Source organism: Arachis hypogaea, chromosome 6, assembly GCF_003086295.3.
Source record: "Arachis hypogaea cultivar Tifrunner chromosome 6, arahy.Tifrunner.gnm2.J5K5, whole genome shotgun sequence".
NCBI classification, from domain to species: Eukaryota; Viridiplantae; Streptophyta; class Magnoliopsida; order Fabales; family Fabaceae; genus Arachis; species Arachis hypogaea.
The window spans coordinates 35,537,286-35,546,821 of record NC_092041.1 but is presented as its reverse complement, the minus strand read 5'-3'; positions in this window follow the sequence as shown (position 1 = coordinate 35,546,821).

The following is a 9,536-nucleotide window of genomic DNA, read 5'->3' as shown; positions in this document are numbered from 1 at the left end:
CTTCTTCAATTTCAACCTCTTCCTCTTGGTAGCTCTCTTTCAATTCAATCTCCTCTTCATTGCTTTCCAAGGGCATGGTAGGTTGTGCTTCTTCTTCTTGAATCTCCATCTCTTGATCAACCTCTTCCAAGTCTTCAACTATGATATGCTTTGGAGGTTGTACACCCTCCTCAGCATCAATTTCAACCGTCTTGGAAGGAGGCTCTATGTCTTGACTTTCCCATGGAGGTTCTGCATCTCCTAAGTCTTCAACCACTTCTTCTTCTTCTTGAACAATGACAGCGTCTTCTACTTGTTCTAGTACGAATTCATTCTCTGTCTTGTCCACTGGGGTTTCTGGTATCTCCGTCATGCTACGCTCTTCAGTAGACTGTCCACATGGAGTTGTGGCTGATCCTTGTATATTTGAGCGCCTAGAAACCCATTGAATTACTACTTGCTCCAGTTGTTGAATGGTTGCCTGAAATCGATCCACTGTTTCCTTGAAACGATCCTTTGTCTCTTGATGTACTCGGCTTTCATAAGTAGGATCATAGTGCTCTTGGATTGATGGATATGGAGATGATGAATATTGAAGTGGTGGTTCTTGGGAGTAATTGGGTTGGAATTGGGGTGGTTCTATATATGGTTCATATGGCTCATAAGGTGGTTGGTATGGTGGTTGAGGGTTAGGGTCATATGGAGGTGAATGGCGGAAAAGGGCTTGTGAGTTTGGTGGTCCAAAGTTATGTTGAGGAAAGGGTTCATAGGCATATGGTGGTGGTTGTTGATAGTCCATTGGAGGTGGTTGTTGCCATGAGGATTGATCAAGTCCTTGTGGCTCCTCCCATCTTTGATTGTTCTAACCTTGATGCCTGTTTTCATTGTAATTTCTTCTTCCTGCAACATTATTGTAACCAGACTCATAGCCAAAGGGATGAGAGTTCATGATAGCAAATAAAAAAAATTAAAAACAAAAATAAAAACAAATTGAAATTAAAAGGTTATTTAAATTTTGAATTTCAAAATTAAATTTTGAAATTTGAATTTTTAATTTTTGAAATTTGAATTTTTTTTTGAAATTTGAAAATTAAAAATTTTTAAATTTGATTTTTGAAATAAGATAAGATAAGATAAAAATTTTAAAATAAAAATCAATAACCTCTTAATTTACGAAAAAGCAAATAAAAATAAAAAATAAAAACAAATCAAAAAGCAAATATTTACAATAACCAATAATAAGGCACACGTTTGCAATTCCCCGGCAACGGCGCCATTTTGAGGAGAGAACGTTTACGTGGTCTAGAAACTTGCGGATAAATCCTCGTTGCAAGTATAGTTTCTAAACCTTCAAAAGTCCTTTCATACAAACATTTTGGTTGTCACAAGTAGCAAACCCCTTTGAAATTGATAACCGAGTATTCAAACCTTGGGTTGTCTTCTCAAGGAATTGCAGGGAGGTATGTTCTTATTATTGGTTATGGAGATTGTAAATTTGGGGTTTTGAAAAATTTGGAGTTTGGGCAATGTGCACAGGTATATTTTCAAGCAATAAAAATTAATAAATAACTGTAAAATAAACTCTTGGCAAGGTATGAAGACTGGGGTTCCTATCCCAGTTATCCTTATCAATTGTAATAAGAATTGGATTTTTCTCCCACTTTATTAACCTCTAACTATGAAGGAAAGTTAAGTGGATGAATTAATTCTTGAAGAATTCCAATTCTCAATCAACAATGAGTTTGATAACTCAAGAGTCACCAATTATTTAACCAAGGCCAAAAGGGAGAAAAATATCTAAATTAAATTGAAAGCAATCTTAAACAGAGCAAAGCAATCTTAAATCTGAATTACCTCAAATAATATTAATTAAGAAAATCATAACATGAATGTAGCATAAGCCAAATAGGCAACATATCTAATACAAGCATTGAAGCATCTGAAAGTAAAAAGAGGAATATAAAGTAAAAGAACGTTGAACCTGGGATTGAGAGTCACTCCTAAAACTAAGAGAAATCCTAAATCCTAATCCTAAGAGAGAGGAGAGAGCCTCTCTCTCTAAAAACTACATCTACTCCTAAAATTGTGAATGTGAGAGCCTCCTCATGAATGAATAGATTCCCCCACTTTATAGCCTCTAATCTGTGTTTTCTGGGCTGCAAACTGGGTTAAAAACAGCCCAGAAATCGCCCCCAGCGTATTCTGGTACGTACAGGTCGCGGAAAAGTGACGCGGCCGCATGGTTCACGCGGCCGCGCGGGTTGTGTTCTTGCCAGGTCACGCGTCCGCGTGACCCACGCGTTCGCGTCGCCTGGCGTCGGGGCAGCTATGGCAAATTATATATCAAATCGAAGCCCCGGACGTTAGCTTTCCAACGCAACTGGAACCGCGTCGTTTGGATCTCTGTAGCTAAAGTTATAGCTATTTGAGTGCAAAGAGGTCAGGCTGGACAGCTTAGCAATTTCTCTAACTTCTTGTATTCCTTCCAATTTTTCATGCTTCCTTTTCATCCTCTGAGCCATTCCTGCCCTGTAATCTCTGAGATCACTTAACACACATATCAAGGCATCTAATGGTAATAAGAGAGGATTAATAATAAGCAAATATAAGATCAAAGAAGCATGTTTTCAATCATAGTACAAAATCAGGAAGGAAATATAAAACTATGCAAATATTATGAATAAGTGGGTAAAGAGTTGATAAAATCCACTCAATTGAGCATAAGATAAACCATAAAATTGTGGTTTATCACTCCACTTTCTTGTTTTCTTCAGATATCCATTCAAAATCTTCCTTTGGAACAACATTGCCATCATCGTTGCATTTGGAAAGAATGTCTAGGTTATTCACAATGATCTTTCATGTGTTATAGTCAATTGGTTACACAAAAATCCTCATGCTTTATTTCCAATAAGAATAGTTGGTTCCATTGAAGAAAGGAAACCTTTAACATGATTGTCTTTCGGTCAACGTGTAAGCCACAATAGCTGCAATGGATCTTTTACTCCAAGTTTTTAAGCTTATCCCTTGAGACTAAGCTTTGATCTAATTGAAAGTTTTCTAGTAACTTGGGAAGAAGGGGTTAAATCAAGAAAACACAAGTAATAATCACTTTTACAATTTATGCAGCAAAACTGATAAATCAGGAGATTATTTTAGTTTTTGTCTCCTCCCGAGTATGCAATGACAAACATAAAGAAAGAAGATGACACAATGATATATCCTGATTTAGTATCCAAGGGCAATGAGACCTACATCCAATCTCCACCATGAACCATGGTCAAATTTTCACTATAATCAAGAATGAATACAATCACCAATTCCAAGGGACTCACACTCTTATAACACACCTAAGCTAACCCAAGCTTAGTAACCACTATGTGCTAATTTAACTTAGATAAGGATAACTAAGTCCACTTTAATCCTAATCCACTTTCAAAATCAAACACTCAAATATAAGATTAAATGGCTTTTGTGTGATCAACTCTCTTTGCCTTTCGTATCTCTCAATACAAAAGGTTGTGTATATGATCTGAGTTGTGCTTAAATTGGTTGCCTTCTTCCTTGGATGAATCATCATATATAGATCTTGATATCTCATCTTCAATGTAGAAAAATTTTTTCTTTTCATCAAGCTAGTTGTTGCACCTTTAATTATTTTAGCCGTTGGCATTGATGAGGGAATACTTCCTTCCTTAGACTGATAGCAAGTGCAGTAGCTTTCCAATCATATATGAGCTTGATTCTTGGAAGATTGCTAGCTATATAATGGAGGCCAATCTTTAAAAGTGAATTCTTGAAATTTAATCTCATAGAAACTTCCCTTTTTGTTGCCTTCTTGTTTTGATAAAAAAGTATCACAATGAATGCTTATTTCCTTGATATGTTTCTTGCTGAATTTTAGATTCAATTAAGACTTTTCTGTAACACTTGAAAGATAAAATTAATGTACTCAATCAATTATATCTTAATCAAATGATTGTCATCATCAAGGTTTTCTCTAAATTCAACATTTTCTATTGTCCACATTTCAGACTCTGATTTGCACATTTCTTATATTTGGATTGATGATTCTTGGCCTTTTGATATTCTAGCCACACGTCTTCTGGATGAGGTAAAACATGATATTTTTTGCTTAAATCCCTCACTCCAATTTGGAGCTCAACCAGGTTGGGTCTGGTTTCATGCTTCCTCTAGAGTCTTCTCATTTCTTAAAAGGGTATAAGTGGTTACTGAGTCATAGGGTTATTTGGTACTCCCAGATAAATTAGAATTGGCTTTAACGGTCTATTCTGTAAAACTCGATTAATTAATAAAAAATTAACTCATAAATTAATATTTATTCTAGAAAATTAGAAAAGGAAATTTTATAGTTTAATGTGATAGAGAAAATTAAAACAAGAATTTTGACACTAATTTTAAAGAATTTGGCCCAAAATTGGGCCAAAACTGTTGAACCGGGCCCAAAATGAATCCGTGGGCCTAACTCACTCACTTAATAAAGTGAGTTCAGCTCTTTCTCTCCCCATTTTGCATGCTAAAATCGCTGAAGCATCCACGGGAGAAGGGAGAACAAGCAAACCCTTGGTGTAACTTCAAACCACCATATCTTGCTACTTCGAGCTCCGATCGCCGCACCATTTGCGACCACGCGACCGCAGTGTCGAGCTTTACCAAGCCCAAAACATTATTCAAGATGTAAGCCACGAATCCCTTCCAGTTTTTCCAGCCTTGATTTTCAAAAATATTGAGAAAAGATGTAGAGATTTTGAGCTCTTTGTCGTTATAGGATCCAATTAAGTTGAGGAAAATGCTTAATCTTGCCTCTTTGATCCCAGGGTATGATAAGAATTCTCAACCGTAGTGAAATTCTTGATTTGTTGTGTGGGTGTCTATGATGTGTATTAGGCAATGTATATGTAAGTGGGTTTGAGCTTGTTGGTGATTTTGGAAGCTTGGAAGTGGATTGCAATTTGAAAACTCTGTTGGTGAGGTGTTGAGCCTTGAAAGCTTGAGAAAAAAGTAAATCAGTAGTGTTCCAGGTTTTATTGGGTTATCGACCAAGGTATGGTTTCGATTTCTCGTATCTAAAATGTAATGTAATGTGAAAACTTAGGCTAGTGACCCTAGGATATTGAATTTGTATGTTGTTGATTGGTTAAGATGGATTGTATTATTATGTATGTGGTTAGTGATTTTTGGAGGTTGAGATGGAAGCTTGTATGTATGGTATGGGTAACTCGGTATATGCAGAATGGTTAGTGAAATTACATTGTTGTTGGTACCATGTTAATGGTAAAATTGATGTTAAAATTGTCTTAAGAAATGGCTGATGTATTTGTATATTGTTAACATTCAATTATTGAATCTTAGTTGGTAAGACGATAAATGTGTATTGTGTATTGTTGAACTTGGAATATTGAGTTGAGAGTTATGAAGAATGCTGAATTAGTAAGGACTTGGGCTGGTTTTAAAGGGTTTGGAAATTGTATGTTTTGAAATTGGAAGTTTGTTAAGATTATGGCCCAACTTTGACGGAGCATAACTTGGTCTCCGGACCTCCAATTTATGTCAAACTTCTATAGAAATAAAATTTTGTCCGAGATGTTTATGTCGTTTGAAGAATGGAAGAAAAATATTTTAAAGATGAGGAAGTTATGCCTGATCAAAGTTTGGTGTACAAAGTTGAAAATTCTAGACTTAGCAGCTTTTTGGAGCTTCGGCTATACATGCGTACGCTGACCCATCATCCACAGCCATTTGTTTCTGTTTGGCACGTGTTCGTACGCGAATAGGTGTTCTATACGCAAAATGGGTCAAAATGCATGCTCATGCATACATGTGGCCCACGCGTACGCGTGACCTAAAATTTCTATGTATGCGGATCCCATCATACGCGGCCATTCGTTTCTGTTTGGTGCGCGTGCGAACGCGGGAAGGTGCTACGTACGCGACATGGACCAAAATGCGCGCTCACGCATACGCATGGCCCACGGGTACACGTGATTCCTGTTTTCAGAAAAAATGAGTTTTGTGTTTTAAAATCTAATTTCAAACCTCTATGCCTCTAATTTCATTCTTTTAGCCCTAAATCATAATAGTATGCCTAGTAATAAGATGAAGCTAGTAAAAGTAGTAGCTTGGGGGTGAAGTACGGTTGAAAAATGATGAATCATGCTTGATATTGATCATAAGAGGTTACTTAGGATGATGGCAGAAGTGCGGTTTGTGTTATGAGTCGGATGGCTGTATTTAGTGATTATTTGAGTTGTTGATGATATAGGTGGAAGTGTTGTGTATCTTATGAGCCGAATGGTTGTATTTGATAATGAATTATGGCTGGTTATGGATTATGTTATGAGCCAGATGGTTGTGCTAAATATTGAATTACGGTTGAGTATGTATATGTATAAGATTATTGATTGATAATGTGATTTGATGCACTTCCAAATATCTGAGATACGAGTTTTCCTAGGTAAAAGCAGTGGCTAGCCACCACGTGCTCCAGGTTGAGACTCGATACTCTACTGACCCTATGTCAAAAGTGTGGCCAAACACTGTAAAAGTTCCAGATGAGCTCGCCCCCGTGGATAAACACCAGTGTGGGTGTTGTATGATTATAATTATGATTGAGAATTACTCGAGTTGGGGATGCACGACAGAGGGACATTCCAATGATTAGCTACCAAGACTTATCGGGTTGGCTTCATAACCGACAAATGAGACTCATCAGCCACTAGGACAGGCATGCATTGTATGCATCTATATGTTTGTTTGGTGTGACTTGTTTGGATTGCCTAAGTGATTGCATAAACTATTTGCTACCTGTTTATTTGCTGTAAATGCTTTCTATTTGTGATTTCCTTGCTTGTAATAATTGTGTTTGTGAAATTTGATTCTAGTAGTGGTTGGGAGGATCGGAAGAGTTGGAAAGGGGAGTTTTAGATAGACTGAAGACCCTTAGCTAGTTGCCTATTTCATTTTCATGGTTTAGGTATGTTTATAAGCTTTAATTATATGTCAGAAGTTCTAGGATTGCCTTCGGCTTTTCCAAGACATTAAATGTTAGATATGTGGGTACTGTTACCATACTGAAAACCTCCGGTTCTCACTCCGTACGGATTTTGTAGTTTTCAGATGCAAGACGTAAGGCTCCTCGCTAAGGCATGCTGGAAGCTTCTAATAAGAGAAGATCTTGAGTTGTTGGGACTTTATTTTAGTTATGTGTATTTATATATATAGATACTTATTATCTCCATTGCTCTCATATATATATGATGTATTATCTTCTTCTTAGAGGTTATTTTGGAGAAACAGGTTCTGTAACTATATTTTGGGGTTCTTTTGGGTTCTCTTATATTTATATGTATACACTTATGTGCTCTGGCTGGTTTAGTCTTTGCGAGTCGAGTCTTAAGCTTTGATATTTGTACCTTGGAATTCTCTTTTGTTTATATTCATGTTAGCTTACTTTTACATTGCTCGTTTACTTTATCGCTTCGTGAGAGTTGCGCTTTTTGATTTAATGATTTTGTTTTACCCTTTTTCCTATAAAGGCTCCTAATTATAAATCCTTTTATATATATAATTTTACTTTTAGAGGTCGTAATACCTCACCACTACCTCTATCTTATGACTTAAGCATAAGGCTCTTTGTGGTAGGATGTTACATTATGGTATCAGAGCAGTTTGTTCCTTAGAGCCTGAGAGAAGGACTAACTATGCTTCTGTGCATACTCTATGTGTGTGTGTGTCTATGTGCTACTTAGGATATCTGACTGATATGTGTAGCATACTTATATGCATTTAGGGCTCTAGGGCACTAAACTTGAGATATTGAAATCGATCACCTTAATATCAATTGTTTGGTGTGAACAGGGACCAAATAGGTTTGATGGATCTGGACAATGTACTCAGAGAGAAAATTCCATGGTTGAACTGACGCAAGGATGTCGAGATGAAAACTTTGGTGCTGGTACAAGAAACGTAGGTCGATACTATAGGTCTATGACCCTTACTGAGTTCCTCAAGAGTGCTCCACCTTAGTTTAACGAAAATGTCAACACTTTTGAGGTTAATCAGTGGTTTCATGACGTGGAGAGATTTTTGTACACTCAGCATGTTCTTGAAGTACAATCAGTGGAGATAATGACTTATATGTTAAAAGGAGATGCTCAGAATTGGTAGCAGGAGTTGTGTCATACCTTGCAGGTGGAGTTAACGGATGTCCCTTGGAATAGGTTCAAGATGGAGTTTTCTGGAAAATATTTCTTGCATGCGTTTCATACTGCAAAGGAGTTAGAGTTAACGCAGCTGAAGCAAAAGGATATGTCCGTTGCTGACTATACTTGTGAATTCGACAACATATGCTGTTTCTCAAAAGCTTGTCAAGGAAATCTAGCCAATTATGAGGAGTGGATGTGTGCTCAGCATGAGAAAGGACTTATGAGAGATATCTTTAATTACGTGTATCCACAAAGACTAACGAGTTTCACTGAATTGGTTTAGAAGAGCCAATTCGCGAAAGATTGCTTAATGAGGTGGGCGCTACTACTAGAAGGCCATGATGAGACTGTTCTAGGTGAGCCTAGTAGGTATGGGCCAGGTCCATGATACCATTGTGGAGATTTAAGGTATATCTCTTGATATTGTCCGCATGAAAGAACTCAGGATGTTCGTCGGTCCCAACGTGGTGAAGGTAATCGTGAAATTAGAGGTTGAATTTTAATTATGTTATAGGACATTGACACATTGTATTCATTCATACCTAAGACAGAAATGACAAGTTAGGACTAGAAGTGTCGAAACTAGAACCAAACCTGAGAGTGCCGCATAAGATATTGCCATTAGAACTTGTAGAGCTTAAGGAGAATTTAGTTGGCTCGGAACAGATAAATCAAATTTCTTGAAGGCAAACACATCAGGGGATTACTGTAGAAGTGGGTTGAACTATTTTGACCATACACATGAATTATATATATATAAGAAATCAGAAGTATTGATAGTTGTGTGGAGCTGCTATTTGAAACTTAGTGAGTGTAAACTATGAGGAAGATGCATGACACGGCATGACATGGGTTTAATCTTCAACTGCTAACTTGCGATAGATTTAGTGTTGGGGGCCGGATCAGTTCCAATTGCATTACGTATGATGACACTATTAGAGTTGGCAAGACTTAGAAGCTAGATAGGGTGAGTAATAGAAACAAAGTTCGTTCAGTTAAGCGTTCCCGGTGTGAAGCACCAGTTATGTTAGAGGAAGAAGAAGATAATAACAGAAAGATTTATACGTGAGGGGTTACGTCAACGCTTCTTCGCAATCCGACTTAGCCTTTCTTTTGTAACTTATATTAAAAATTTTATTATAAATTCCTTTTTGAATTTTCAACAAATTATTAGATAGAAGATTTTTAATAATTAACTTATCACAGTTCAATATAACAACCAATCACAATATCAACCTTGCCAAATTGTTCATGTACCATGATTACAACCCAAGTTAGCAGTCCAAACGTTTCCATAATCATTGCTCAAGCTTATTTTAATGTCATAGTTGA